The sequence below is a fragment of the Ambystoma mexicanum genome, chromosome 4q, assembly GCF_040938575.1.
Source record: "Ambystoma mexicanum isolate Mex_15411 chromosome 4q, UKY_AmexF1_1, whole genome shotgun sequence".
Taxonomy (NCBI): domain Eukaryota; kingdom Metazoa; phylum Chordata; class Amphibia; order Caudata; family Ambystomatidae; genus Ambystoma; species Ambystoma mexicanum.
The window spans coordinates 340,742,489-340,758,929 of record NC_090928.1 but is presented as its reverse complement, the minus strand read 5'-3'; positions in this window follow the sequence as shown (position 1 = coordinate 340,758,929).

Sequence of the window (16,441 nt, the reverse complement as noted above, 5' to 3'; positions counted from 1 at the left end):
TGGTAGTCAGTCCCAGAGAAGTTATTTAAACCTTGGGAAGTCTGAAAGACAACCCTGTGCCACTGCACTAAAGGTGCTTTGTAACACACAGAAAAAGATGATGCATATGGAGTTGTTCTGAAACTCTATAACCAAAGAACACAAAAGTAAAAAACACATCAAAATACATGAAAGAGTGGGAAAAAAAGGCTCACACTCTTTCCAGGTAAAAAAGAAATCAAATCCTAGAAATCCAGCAAAGTTGCTGGGGGTCTCAAAAGGTAAGGGAAATTATCACATATTGAGAATTCTCCCTAACAGCTCCCCCCCATCCTGCCGTATTACCACCGGTCCATGGGTTGGGTGCTAACTTTCACCCCTTATTCCCAATTGGGTCCATTGGACCCAATGTGGAATTTTCCCGCACAATAACCATGCAGTAATACCGCCTGTGGTAATTGTGCTGAAAATGGGCATTTTTCCAGTGTGTTTACCCCCAGATCTGAGCTGGAGGTAAACACGTCAGACACGAGATCGGGCGGACCCTTACATGTGGCAGTAACACTGTTATCACTGCATTTAAGGGCTATCGCCCAACTCATGAGCAGGCCCTTTTTGTGTTTCTGTCTGTGCGTGTTAATTTGGTAAATGTGCTTTTAGCACGATTATGGTTTGAGAATTAAGAAGTTTGTGATCTGACATTGCGTGTTTGTCATTTTCATTGTCGGTTCTTTTTGGTAGTTTGGTGCAACCATTTTCGGCTGTGGGCATGGTTATATTAATAAGTTGATAGTCATAAAAGTGTGGAGAAAAAAGTAATTGCCTTTGTGGAAGAAATCAGTCAAAATATTTTATTCTGAAGATAACAAGCATTGGTGATTTATTAATTGGATTGAAAGTCAAGGAACACAGCATAGCGGTCACAGAAATCCCAATTCACTAACCTAACCCGTCTTATGCTCCGGCGACTATATATCTGTTCAGTGACATGACATGAGAAGTCCACCGCCTAGGCATCGTGACGCTTGTCCGACCTTTGCAAGGACAATAAATCCATTGTCTCTATCCATGGAAATATATTACATAGTTCTGGTGGAGATCACTTCTGGGAAAGGCCTCCTGGGTCTGCTTTATCAGCACAGGGGCATGTGTCCACCAGCCCATGATGGCTTCTGGCATAATATAGCAGTCTATTGATCAGAACCGTTGGACATGGGCCCATTTCATTGATCCAGTAACCCAGATGACTTAGCATGATAGTCCCTTGAAATAATGCATTTGTTAAATGTCCATCATCTTCTTCAGCCAAGAGGGGATTGGGGTCTAATGGAAATTCAGCTAAAGAGAAAAACTAGGAACATACAGGACAATATATAATGTAAAGTGTTGTTCCGTGCTGAAGTTCATATGGAAGGTTCTCAATCCATGTTATAAAAGAGCCCCACCCACGCCATCATCTCATTACTTATGTTCATGTGTTCACTTATTTATTTCTTTATGTATTTGTTTATGTAATAAATTGACTCCCATGTTTGTAATGAGGGTTTAAAATATCATAGACTGAAATGCAATTGTAAGTGAATTCAAAGATGTGAAAAACATATTGTTTTAAGTGAACTAGGCCTTCTGTTCAGTGTACTAGCCGGGTACAATTAGGGGAACTATATCAATACAAAAGAGGTGATGGCTTAAAAGGTTTAGCATTATCCTCACCCTCTGGCATTGCTCTGGGCAACCCTCCAGACCGTTGTTCTTCACCTGACATGTAATTACAGAAAGGAGAAAGAACATATGCAAATCAGGTTTGGTCATACCTCTAAAGGGGCAGTCCAGCCTGGACTGCTTGGTCACATATCTTCTGCACAAGACCACAAGAAACCCCAGACATGTTTCAGCCTAATTGGCCATTATCGGTGAGGTGTAGCTTGGGTCTCTAGGCCCAGCAGGCACAGGACCGACGTCTGAGCATACCTGTCCTTCCTGTTATGGCTTGGCATGCAAAGAATGATAGTCTGGGGGGTTTCCCAGAGCCATTGCCAGAGGTTTTAGATTACTTCCACTCCTTCCAGCCATTGCCTCTTTGGTTTGCAAAGTTGGAGGGACTCCATCTTTTAATAATATGCTTATTGTCTGTGTAAAGGATCATAAATTGGCTCCCCAAAGTGATATTTTGCTTGCACCTTAGCGGACTACAGCCTCGTCACATGTTTTGTATGCTTGCTTGAAATGGGTGATGTTTTTATATGAACCCTAACTATTTCAATTGACAAGTGATAAGAGAGTGTATGCCTTAATTGAATAGCAAATTCACATCTGCATTGACATCTCTTAAAGTGACGATGCAGGATCAAGACTTGCCCGAATTAAAATCCTCTCTAGTGAAGTCAACTTCGTCCTTTGTTTACATTTGAATCAATGTGTTAGAAAACCTGTATAAGATGTTGTATTGAGAGTGAGGGGTTTATCATAGCTTCATTATTATTCTGTTGTTGTGTGCTGTCAGTTTCTGTTTTCTGCGGCAGTACTGCTATTAAAGATTTACAAAACTAACTTCACCCAAGATGCAAGTCCAGAGTTTGGTTTGTTTCCATCATAAATCTAAGTCAGATGGTATTTGTAAGCTACTTCTAACTACAGGTGGATCTCATCTTTTCTCTCAATTCAGTCTTCAATTCTCCCGGAAATGTATTTTCTTTTCTTTACTATGACAAACATTGACACATTTTTTGTTACTAATTTGGATCACCACAGGTCGTGTTGATGATCCTTGAGTACTTTTGTCACATCAGATTTGTTTGCTTGTTGACCTTTAATAATTTGCATACGTTTAAGAGTCTGTTTGATGGTCATGAAAAGAAAGTAATTTTCACTCCCAAAGAAATAGAAAGTGAAGTTTGACCTTTTGTATGCACTTTAAGCACTGAACAAAGGTTACATTATCACCCTACAGTTACAGGTTCTTATAGAATCATCTTGCAAATTAACTAAAGCCTTTGATGAAAGCACTATATAAATGTCACATTATTATTATATATACATTATTATAAAATGACATATGTTTTTTTGCTATATACTACTAGACAAATGTATTTGGATCTGCAACAATCAATGCTCCTGTTGGACATGTGTGGGTGCCTTCCTCGTACATCCACTACTGAAGACATTTCCATTAAGCATCACTTTATTGGTCGCTCATTTAATATACTCAGTGACAAGTGATCTTTGTTCCTAGGTCACTGATCCTTTCCATTTGAAAAGCCAAATTAAATGGGTGTAGCCGACAGCTTCTTTTGAATGAAGCGCTAGCTTCACTTAACATTGTTGCTCTTTCCATCAACACAGGTCACTATTTCAAGTATGTGTACCTGATCTTCACAAAATGTCACCAGTGGGAAAGTTTAGCGTTTCTGTGAATCTTCCTCCCACTCTGTGGGATTTCCACATGATTCCTGAAGGCTCAGTCCTCCTTGTGGTTGTGGGTCTCAAGGTAAGGTTTGAGTCATTTCATCCAATTGCAATTCCTAGGAATTGAGAGTGGAGTTTGACAAGCCAATCAGAAGCCTTAATGCATTATAAAAATGTTTTCAGGGCTTTTAAAATGCCCACATACTTCTTACTTATGTGCTAAAAATGCAAGTTCAGTGCAGTACAGTAAAAAGGCACAACCTTAACAGCTGTGGGAGTAGCGCTCTGAAGATGGAGGGTGCTTCTTTGATAGCCAAATAGTAATGCCCTAAAGAACAGTGTCTCATGTTTAAAGAAACATAGTTAAAAAAGATTGGTCACAGGTTAGTATAATAAGGTTTGGCATTAGGCTGAGGCATGGTAAAAAGGCCTCAAACCATGTTTTTTTCTGAAAAGTGTGCTTGTTTCATTTAATTTGCTTAGAAGCCACAGCGGCTGGTAGCATATTACAAATCCCAGGATCACATGATAGGAAGCAAAATAACGGTTGTTACTTTCAAGGTCATAAACCAGAGCTCACGGGTCCCACCAAAAGGCAATGTATTCACAATCATTTTATAATTCGGCATATTTAATTTACGAAGCCTGATTTACAGGCAGTTTCAGAAAGCCCATGGCAGTTTCAAATTGCCCCTGAATACATTTCTGCATGGGAAGAAGGTCGATGAGTTCTTAATGTGCTACATTTACACAGTATCTTGTTCTTGGTTCAGGGCTCTGAAAATGTCATGGTAGAAGGCTTTCTCATGAGAACAAAGATGAGTTGACCGGAACAGATGAATAAAGCTCCGCTGGTCATCTCAAATGTTTCAATGAATTGGCACTATGGTTTGGGAATTGGGGGTTGGATTGTGATGTCACAATGGGGATCAAGGGGTGGTGTGAAAGGTCTATGGGACCCAATCATAGAAAGTAATGTATGCTCTTCTATAGGAGTTTGAGATGCAATCACCAATAAGCTGAGTGTGAGGAGACTTTTTTATGTTGCAAACTGACTGATGTTAATTTGTTTAGACAATTATAAAAGTATTTGATTTAGGGGCTTTTTTTGACAGCACCTTTTTTTACAGTTCTAATCTGCATTCTGTTTGAATATTTCTGTCCTACCTGTGTCTGGGGCCCTGAATAATATTGCCTTACTTCTTGTCTGGCGTACACTCCTTTTTGACTACTTTTGTAATTTTTTACTGGTGAGTTCTGAGACGACCCCCGGAACATTTTCTTTATGGGTTTTGTTTGGCTCTTTATTTATTATTATTATTTATACGTACTTGTATAGCACTCAGCAGCCCAAAGGCATTGTGGCACTTGTTACAGAAACATACTTAGATGCATAGTCATCACGTGACATTAGTTACAAAGCATGAGCATATTTGTATAACATATTTGTACATTTGTCATGTCCAATGTTGGAGATAAGAAATATGCACATAGTTACATAGTGTTTATATTACATTTATGTTACAATATTCATTTAGGAAGACGTGGGTGTGCTTACAGAGTTAGCTTAGGAAAGTGGTCTTGAGATTTTTACTGAAAGCATGGATGGATGGTTCAGCTCTGAGCAGGGCCGGGAGTGGATATGACAGCCTGAACAATTAAGGTTATGGGTGGAGATTTGTAAGGCTTTTGGTGGGTTAAGATGTGTTTTGAAGGAGTCTATTAGTTGACAGTGTTTTTTTGGTGTTTCCTAATCCATGTTTAATTCATTTTTGTCTGATTGTGTGTGTGTTTTAGGCTCCCTATCTAATCTTCAATGTTTACACTTCTACCCGTTAGACACATTTAAATATATCTTTCTCTTGTAGTGCCCTCTGTTCCCTTTGTGAAACCCCAAAAATATCAAACCCCCAAAATGTCCTACTACCTTTTCATTGCCTGTGATTATAGAGAAACCGTTGTGTCTGAAACTGAGAAGTCTTCCTGTGCTGTTCTAAGTCACCTTCCCCAGTGCTGGTGTGTTTCAAGACCTACTTCCATTGTGTAAGTCTTGCAAGCATCACTTCGTTTATATGTATCACTTGTTTTGTGCTTTGCTCCTTGACCTCAGGCACATTAGTCACATTTGATTTTTGGACATTTGCACCTTAGGCAACATTTCCTTTTATTGGGAGGCAGTGGTGGGTGCAAATTTGAGGAGCTAGACTATTCCTCTTTTTCCATGCCAAAGGTTATAGTAGGGCACGAGGAGGAGGGTGGACAGAGTTTGAGATGGAGCATCAGCAGGGGAAACCAGTGGTTGGGTAGAGGACGACAGTAGTTGGGGAGGGGAGATAGCAGTTGAGGAGAATAATTTGACTACCAACCAGGAGCAGCTTGCAGTGCGTACAGAGTCACTTGAGGAGTACTGTCAAAAGGTGGGCAAGTAGCTAGAAAATTGGAGTTGGCGGGGAGGAAGAGGTACTCCAGGAGCAGCCGAGAGAAGTAGCCACAAAGGTGCAGAAAAGGGAGAGGATGAGGAGGTGGTGCTACAAGAGATCAAATTGCTCTAGACAGAGGAGCCACAGATGGTCCCCCAACGGAGGGTTCAGGAGGAGGAGACATGGACTACTTGACAATTGCCAATGCATGCAGAGAGGGCAAGTTGGGTTCAGGCTTTCCTTAAGAGGGTGATGTAAAGGCAGTAGACTGGCAGACCCACCTGTGTCATCACTGCCCATCTGGCCATCGGTAAATATGTATTTGAGCTTGCCAGAAGATGCGAATATCATGGCATAGGCTGTAAGTTTAATATGCATTATCTGCCAGAAGATAGGTCATTTAGGTGATGTAAGCAAGAGTAACTTGGGCAGCTCTTCAGAGTGCAAGCATTATAGGCTGTGGCAAACAGATGTGTTCAAGTAGTAAATATCACAACCAGAGATGTAGCTAGTCCAGCACACTCCTGCAGCAGTGATGATGGATGCAATTGGAAGTTGGATTGCACTCTATTTCTTTATTAATTACTCACTGGAACACTTTCAAACTCAATGACTCTAGGTCAGCTCAGCCATCTCCCTACCTAAAGGCCAGTCCCAGTACAGCCTGACCCAATTAGAATATTGACAAGCAGAGACTCTTTACCAGAACTTGCATTGCAGTCACCTGTTAGTGATAGTAGAATTTAGGGTGTGGTGCCATTTGGGCAGAACCGATGAGGTCTTGTGATGATGAATGCAGGCACATACTGCATACATTACCTGACTACTGTCAGTGTGAACTTGACGACATGCTAGTGGTACAAGCCACTGAGAAGAACATGCTCCCACACCACTTTGAACTCTTCTAGATACATGGACAAGAGGGAAGTAAATGAGGGGTATGGTGAACAGGGATAAGAGTATAGGCAGTAGAGGCTCTGTTGTTTTGAAGATCCAAATAGAGTCAGAACCTTAAATTTTGAGCGTGGAAGTGGAACTTGGAGAGTGGCTGGTAGAGCCAAATAAATTGAGAATGAAGAAAACACAAATGATTTACTTTTACAATGTAGTCAGCCGACGCTGTCATACTCAAAGTCTGAAGCAATGCTCTCCATGCCATTCCATCTACATTACTGCAGCTGGCTCACGCAAAAATATTCATCATCTGAGGTATCCGTTGATTGATCTTACAAGCAATTGACCCAGTGTTGTCATCCACTGTAGTCATCAGTGATAAAACGCTTGCTCATTTTTATGAAAGTAAGCTCTTTTACATGTTTATCATTGAGCTATCTCTTGTGGTTTTAGACATCAGCCCCAGCATTACTAAAAACCTAGCTGGGTAGCGCCTAGACTTTCCTCAGCTAATTGAACAAGTACAGATAGTCACACTGACCTATTGCAGCCGATCAGTACCACTGCCTAGTTAGTATTTGTTGACAACATAGGCATCTGGTCTGCGCTAATCTCAAAATAAATCTCATGGGGACCACAATGGATATGGCAAGCCAGGCTAGAGGAGGGGTCTGTCCAACAGCCTCTTCCATTTGTTCACTCTCTGAGAGTTCACCTTGGTATTGCCTGCACTAGTTCCAGGAGTTGCGCAGAATGAGTGTGCAGTGCCCGATACACTTGTTTGTAGTGGTGGAGTCTTGCAATGGGTGGTTGATCAATGGTCTTTGACTCTCCTGTCTTGTTTTATTCAGGCTCTTACATGTTTGTTCAGTGCCTCTTTACAGATGGCAACCGTTCTCTTGCAAATTACAGCACCCTGAATTTCCTCATTCCCAGTTTAGGCTGTTTAAATGTTGCCACCTGGACATTAAACTGTGGGTTAAGAAAAAGATGCCAGGTGGTATTCCATATGCCCCTTCATGTGAACAATGAATGTCAGAAGGTTAAGAGCAGAATTATAGCCAATTTCCCTGCTTTTAAATCACACGAAAGTTGGGGTTTATGCATTATATGCCACAATTCTAATTCCAACAGATATAGCAGTGTCGGCACCCCACTGAGTGATTCAGCATGCAGGCTAACCCAAGATATGGCCTTGCTAAATGGGAGCAGGAAAGAGCAAACATGCCTTGTTAGCTCTGTCTATTGCAGTGGTCTGTGACAGCATTGCACTGTTCTCACAAACACTTCACCATGTGGAAGTTTCATTCCCCCAAGCTGTAGGGCTGGACTGGGAACCAAAAGTGGCCCTGGAAAAAGTTTTCAAAGTGGCCCCATATTTTGCAGAACGAGCAAGCACAGCACGTTAGCCCAACTCTTCTATGCAGGGATCGGGTGTATCCCCCAAGAAAATGTTGAAAACAATTAGTTAAAATGAGTGCATTTAAAGCATGATTTAAATAAGTTAATGATAGGGCTATGTATACAGGGACAGGTGGGGCTGTACAGGGATGTTACACATTTTAAAGATGAGAAAAACAAATTCATCCAGTATTAAAGGTTCCTAGAGGACATGCATCCCTAATACATTTCATGCTATTCCCGTACCATGAAGGGCACACAGATAAAAGGCATTCTTAAATGAGCATTGGCAATGGCAACAATTTTGGCTTTTGTGTAGGAATGGGAAAAGGCATTTGTCAGGCACTGCCGTAGTGGTATTAACTGCCCATTGATGGTAGCAGTTGCAAAGTGGTGAGAGTACCTGGGCATATAATAGCACTGCCTGGTCAATGTCTAATATTAATACACATCTTAAATTGTTGGCGTTGCAAATGTTTGTTTTTAACAGGACTTCAGTGATGGACAGGCATAGTAGTTATAAATCGAGTGGCTGACGGCAGACCTGGTTGATATTTTTATTTCACCAGTAGAGTTTTACAGTTCCAATTAAGGCTGTGTTGTGTGGGGGGAAGGGAGCAGAGCAGGCAATGAGGATGTAGTCACTATTTCTTTTTTTTTAAAGATACAGCGATATTAAAAGACAGTCAGTACATATAGGAGCACGAGGCGGGCAAATAAGGGTAGGAAAAAAGGGGAGGCTCCACAAACCGAATAATGTATATGATTATCCATCTAACATCACTCAGTGCAGGAGTGGCTGTGTGCTTTCAGACCCCACATCAGTGCTGAAAGAGGGTGTTGACAGCTTGCTTTGTAAAGGAACAACCCTCTACATAGATTGAGGTGGTTGCAGTAATCGGCTCAGAAGTCATGTTAACTGCAAATCTAGCTCCCAGTTGGCAGCCGTGAACATTTTTACAGTGAAAGTGGATATAAACATGCAAAATAACCACTCGAACTTGAAGGAAAATGTTAAAATGTGGCTTTTCGTGAGTAGAGCGCTAGATCACCCTGGCATTTTGAAAAGACCCCAACCTACTCAAGGCGCACCAAGACCGGCGTTTCGGAATAAACAGCACCCAAATGGCCTTTTAAACAAAAATTACTGTGAGCACTTATTATGTAGCTATGAAAACAATAAAAGCTGGACAGGATTAGTAAAAACATGAAAACATTTATTTTAGGTAAAATGCAATGATTAAATAATAACCGCCTTGGTGAGATGATAACTGATGGCAAACTTGGCTGCAGGACGGGGTTTACGGAAGAATGTGCTACTGAGCTTGACAGGCGTTTGTCTGAGTAACAATACTTTCAATGGGACAGCAGTACCCTGTGCAAGAGTAGAGTGCTCTAAAGTGACAGTAACTGCACTTCTCAGCAGGGCTGCAATTCGGTTGTTTACGAATTGTTCGAATACAACTGACCGCGGCCGAATGGATCTTTTATTTTGCGTCCAAATTGGCTGAAAATATATGCGGGGGGACACCCCCTGCAGCCCCCACCGAATCCACCTACATTATTTAATACCCCAAACCCACCCCCCACATATATATTCGATCAATTCGGCCGCAAAACAACCGGTCAATTCGGCCGTGGTCAATTTCGGCCGCGGTCAGTTTGGGTAATACCCTGCAATTCATGTCCTTGCACAGTACCATCACTTTGGAATAGGACTGCAACAAATACAATGAGGCAGCAGCAACATGCAGTGCTGTAGTGCATTTAACTTCACAGCATAGCTGCAGCAATTTTAATGGGAAAGGACTAGCACTTCCGAGCAGGGCTGTCATACTTGGGATGTGAACGTACTTTAACGGCTGGGTAGAGCTGCAATACGGGAGCTGCACCACAATTTGTCAGAAGGGCGTCTGTGTGTTTAACCGGCAGAAGCTGCACATGTGAATACTGTTGCAATACATGCAATGGTACAGAGATACATTTTCTCCACTGAACTGTCATACTTGTGACTGTACAGTGCAATCTTGGTTGGGTGGGGCTGCAGGTTGTATAATGGGGCTCCACCAGCATTTCTCAGCAGAGTTGCAGTGCATTAACTTCTCAGCATTGCATAGCAGACCAGAGCCGCAATACATTTAATGGGAGAGTACGGGTACTTCTCAGCAGAGCTCCCATACATGTGATTAGATACTGCTGTCAAGTCTGGGTAGATCGGCAACGTATCTAAAGGGGCAGCACCAGCATTTCTCAACAGAGCTGCAGCACATTTAATTGAGCAGTCTGCCATTTCTCAGCATTGCTGCAATACCTTTAATGGTACAGTAACAGTATTTCTCAGCAGGGCTGTCATACTTGTGATGGAATAGTGCAGTCTTGCCTAGGTAGGGCTGAAACGTGCATAATTCTCCCAAAAGGTTTGCGTAATTGTTGAAAAGTGCTAATTCCGTCTGCCGTCTAATTACATGTACTGCCATAGATGTCATTTAGGGGTCGCGACTGCGACCCCTGAGGTCTCCCTTGCTAGCCCTGTGGTCTCCCTTGCTACCCCTAAAATAAAATGTGCAAACGTTATTATTTTTTTTAATTGAGGCTCATGGGCTGTGATCAGCAGCATGTGGCTCTTTGTTTCTAGAGTGGCTGGTTTTCTGACAGCTATAGCCGGTACGATAGCTCAGTGGGTTGAGCGCTGGCTGCTACAATGTGTGTGTGATATGCAGGTTGCAGGTTCGACTTCCAGCAAGGTCGACTCAGCCTTCCATCCTGCTGAGGTTGATAAATGAGTACCAACACAGGTTGGGTGATATTGTATGTATATTTGTTCTATATTGAGCGCTTAAGCATAAGTGCTATATAATAACACATCATTATCGTTTGGCCTTGCTATGTGATGCCACTTCCTGTTTTGTGGAAGGGTGAAAGTTTGTGTTTCATCGCTTCCCGTGATGTCACTTCCTGTGATGTCATCAGAGGTCAAGAGTCATGTGATGTTACTTCCGCTACCCCAGGCATTTTGGTGAAATTACGCCCCTGTGTACTGCACCTCTTCTAAGAAATGATGGTGCTTGTCATTTTTTGGTGCCAGATGACGCAGAGCGGTCACCATGGTGGCCCACATGTCCGTACCCTTTCAATAATTGGTGGGCACCAGGGGAGACTAATCAGGATCTAAAAGGGACCACTGACGGCCCTCACATCTCCCCACTGGGCTCAGACGCTGCATCACAGTAGGGCTGCAATGTTTAAAAGTTTAATGCCAGCGATTCTCAGCAGCCCTGTGACAAGTGTAATGGGACAGGGTGGTCACCCTGGCGCATGTTTTCACTACTTGTGCCAGCACATCACTTCCGGACATTAGTAACTACTATCGTTCCTGGATCCCTGAGGCACCAGGGTCCAGGCATGCAGTGGCTAGGGGTCACCCAGCCAAGACACTTGGGTGCAGGGCACAACCTACTAGACCATTGGCACCCTGTGGGACCATGGCCTGGGGGCATCCAGGACATCATGACACACAGTGCCTGAGCTGTCCAGCAGGGGCACCGGCATACAATTGCAGAGTTGCCCGGCAGTGTCTCTGCTGACATGGGGGCATCAGGGACAGCGATGCTTTGCAGGGGGAACTTTTCTGGCAGAAGGCCCTGCATGCAGGGAGTCCGTTGTTATTGACTGATGAGCAGGAAACCACTCATCTCTTTTATTGAGTGAGTCACATAGTCACGGCATGTGACATTGGCAAGAGGGGTGGCACATCACACTTTCCTTAAAGGGACAGCACAGCGGTGCACAGCACTGTTTGAATGCAATGCAAAGACTTTTTAAGGCAAACAGCTGCAGCGTCCAAAGATACAGTGTTGTCATGGCTGCAGTTGTAGTAGAGCATAGAGTTTCCCTCAGGTACGTGCATTTGCCAGTAGGTGAGCTGCAGGCAAAGTGTGCAGAAGGTAAAGGCAAACACTGTATTTCCGCACCATTTGTTGCACTGAGTCCTGGACTCAGTCTTATTTTTTTTTAACACTCCTTATTAGCATTTTTATAACAACAACTCCATAAACGAACCCACAACTCCGCCTCCCTCCCCTCCACCTGTATCCGGAGTCAGTCCTGAGAGATTTTTTACTTGAGCCATTGACACCAATAGCGAGATCTGAAAATGTACAGACATCTCTGTACAGGTGAGAGGGATGGGACAAAGTCAGTCAAGTGTTAGACCTACCATGAAGAATAACGCAAATGTAGCCACTTTATTAGCACATTATGTCATAATGCCAGAAGGGCACCAGGACAGAAGATCACACAGGCTGTGAGTGGAGCTGCAGGCACCCAAGAGCCAGAATTGAGGAGCAGTCGCACTAGTTCGGTCCTTTGCCGTGACCAACAAGAAAGGCGATGGAATTCCAAAAACAGAGAGCATTAATAAAGTGAGAGCAGAAGAACGCCAGGTGGAAAGAGGGACAGACATAAGAAGGGAGAAAACAGGAGGAATGAGGGGAGAGAAGGGAGTGAGGAAGGAATACAGAAAGCACATAAAGGAAGGAAGGATGCAAAGAAGGACTGTTGCCAGTGAAACCTAGTTGTGTTGATTGAACTTTCAACAAAGCGCAAACTGGCATTCAGTCTGATCTGCAGCAGTTGGCGCATTTACTAAAAGCAATGCACGTTGCCTCCCATTGGCCCTGACAACACTCCGAGCCTTGCACTGTGCCCCTGCCAGTGTCACAGCGTCTGGCTTGAAGAAATGAATGAAGGCCACACATGCACGCACCTGTGTGGAACTGCAATGGATGGTCCTGATTATGCAGCAGGCAGGCAACAGCTGACTACCTTGTCCATGTGATGGAGCAGCGCACTGCAGGGTATTGGCGTAGTCGGCGGCGCGCGGCTGCACCTCTGCAACTGTGCATGCAGCAACTGGGTGCCAATGGCACCAACAGGTAGAGTGCTGCCACATGTGAGTTGACTATATACGTGATGTCCACTTCTGCTGCAGTGCCTACCTGTTACAATGCCCTCTGGTTTTAAAGATAATCCCCCCATGGAGTGCCCCGTTTATCACTGGCCCAGGGCTTTGCCAGTATTAAAAAAACCAGCAAGGCCCAGACTGGCAATGACGATGCCCCTTTGGCCGGTATGAGAATAAGCAGGTACCTCGAAGGTATCGCCGCTGGGCCACGTCCAGTTGCTTGGAGTACCCGCCACCCATTTTCCAGCTAGCATGTTCCTGTGGGCATCGTGTGACAGCACCCTGCCAAACTGGAGCGAGAGACCACTCAGATGTGCTCAGCCAAAGGCACTGCATGCAGCCTTGTGCCAGTGCCGGACACCTCTCCACCAGAGGTGTCCGGCACTTCAAAACAAGCGCAAACCGCGCGCGCGCACGTGCACGCGCACACGCACACACACACACACAAACACACACACTCTGTTGTGAAAGGAAAAGGGCACAAGGCCCCTTTAAGGCAAAACGAAAGGAGAAGAGGGACAGAGGCGGGCGGGAGGTAGGGAGGCAGGAAAGGGGAAAGCGGCAGTTTTTAATTAATAAAGGAAGAGTTAAGATGCAACCTGAGTCCGCGTCTTCTTTCGGGCCTAACTACGCCCACAACAACTTGCCACGAGAAAAGAGAACCCCCGCCTTGGAGGACGTGAAGGACATGAGTGGGAAGCAGCCGGAGTCATGGAGGGACCCGACGCCGCCAGCAGAAAATGAAGCAACAGCGCCGGTGAGGAGGTCCGGCACCCCTTGCCAGGAGAAAGCAGGAGGAGACAGAGTCACACGGTGTGCCACCAGAGTCACTGAGGGACCCAGCGCCGCCAAAAAGAAGCAATGTACCAGCGCCGGAGAGGAGTTCTGGCACCCCAAGCCAGAAGGACAGAGGAGGAAAGGATACACGTGGTGAGCCGCCAGAGTCTAGGAGAGACTCAGTGCACCAGTGAGAGGCCGAGTAGCAGTACTGGTGAGGAGGTCCGGCACCAGCCCGGAAAAGAAGGAGCGGAGAGGTCGCTGCCACACAGAAGACCGACGGAGACCCACAGCGCATCGGGGGAGGAGGCCCAGCAGCACAAATGGAAAGCAGCACATTGCTCGCCGGAGGAGCGGAGGACCCAGAAGTATCGGAGGGGCCACGTGCGCACAGGTACGGAGAGGACCCGGCACGTAGGGAGAGGGGCACAGAGCAGCTGCAACGGCCCCGGCCATAAGCCACTTGAAAGCAAGGGAGCAGAGGCACGCATAATTAATAACCATAAGCCACTTGAAAGCGAGAAAGCAGAGGCACGCAAACTTCATGACCACAAGCCGAAAGCGAGGAAGCTGAGGCACACATAATTAATGATCATAAGCCACCTTAAAGCGAGGAAGCAGAGGCAAGCATACTTCATAACCTAGGCCACTTGAAAGCGTGGAAGCAGAGGCACGCATGATTGATAGCCATACGCCACTTGAAAGGGAGGAATCGAGGGCTCATATCAACCACAGTAAAAAGACACTTGAACACAAGGACTGAGGCCGCGGCGCCACGACCACGCTCAGGCACCATCGACCATGTCACAATCAGGGAGCGCAGCGGTAGACACCATGGCACCCACCACACCCGGAGTAACTCCCACCAACCCTGTATCCTTCTTTCGCTGCCCAAACCCGTTCTCACTAGAACCCCAGGAGAATCAAGTACAGAGATGGCAGGAGTGGATGGACGAGTTTAAAGAATTCATGAGAGCCGTAGGAAACCAAGACGCGCCAAACAAACTTGGCATCTTCACAAACCTGGTTGGGAAAGACATGAAGAGAGTCATCAAAACCATCCCGCCAGCGGAGAGGACGACATATCAAAAACTCATCGAGGCCATCAATAGTTGCCTAGTAGTCATTCCTAATAGGGACTATGAATGCTATATCTTCAATCAGTGCACCCAGATGCCCCAGGAAACAATCGGACAGTTCATATTACGGCTGCAGAGGAAAATCACATACTGTGACTTTGCTAACTTCAATGATGACAAAGCCATCCGCCTAAGAGTTATCGAAGGATGTCTGTCATCAATATTTTGCATACACCTACTAAAGAAGCCGTTACCCCTGAAAGAGATAACCATAGCCCAGCAACAGAAAGGTGCCTGCTCAGCCACAAAACCGCTGTCACTCTACACCTCATCGACATCCACTATGACAAATCAGAAGCAATTCAAGGGCTCCCGCCCAACTTCTAATACATGCAGGCCATTGACCAGAAACCCCTAGACATCGAGACACTAAAAACCACCTTTCCTGGCCTATTCGAAGGAGTAATCAAGCTGCACATTGACCCATCGATACGACCTGTACAACAACATCCCAGACAGATAGGCTTTCATCTGCAAGCAAAAGTCACCCACGAACTGCTGACACTGCTAAAAAACGACATCATAGAGAGAGCAACAGGACCCACACCTTTGGTGTCCCCACTAGTAGTCGTCTCCAAAGCAGACGGATGCCTTCGCCTCTGCGTCGATATGAGGACCCCCAATACAGCTATCCAACGGGAAAGACATCCAGGACCGAACATAGAAGACATGCTTATAAGACTCAACCAGGCCACTAAGTTTTCAAAGTTAGACCTCAACCAAGGCTACCACCAGCTAGTTATCAATCCCGAATCAAGACCCATCACGACATTCCCTACTCAAGAGGGCCTGTTTCGCTACAAACGGCTGAACTTCGGCATCTCATCCGCCGCTGAAATTTTCCAGGAAACAATTCACAGATTAATCAGTCCAGTCACCAATGCATTCAATTACAGTGATGACATCCTCATATTCAGAGTCACCCAAGACCAACACGATGAAGCTTTACACCAAGTCTGTCAAATCCTCCAGGACGCCAGACTTACACTCAACAGCCAGAAATGTGAGATCAATACTCACACCCTATGCTTCTTCGGCCACATTTTCTCAGACCAAGGCATCAAAGCCGATCCAGACAAAATCAGCGCCATAACAAACCTACCCAACCAAAAGGACGTATCCAAACTCCGCTCATTCCTGGGCATGGCAGGGTACTGCGTCCACTACCTTCCACAATACGCCTCACTCACGTGCCTGCTATGGCAACTGCTGAAGAAAGATCAACCCTTCATGTGGACGGACCAGTGCCAACAAGCATTCTCCTCCATAAAACTAGAACTGACAACCAACCGCCAACTAGCATACTTTAACCCACAATGGCGCACCAAAATCACTGTAGACGCCAGCACGATGCCACAACTCACATTGTAGCATACGCCAGTCGCGCATTGAATGCCACCGAACAAGCCTACTCACAGGCAGAGCGCAAGAGCCTAGCCGCCGTGTGGGCGTGTGAAAAATTT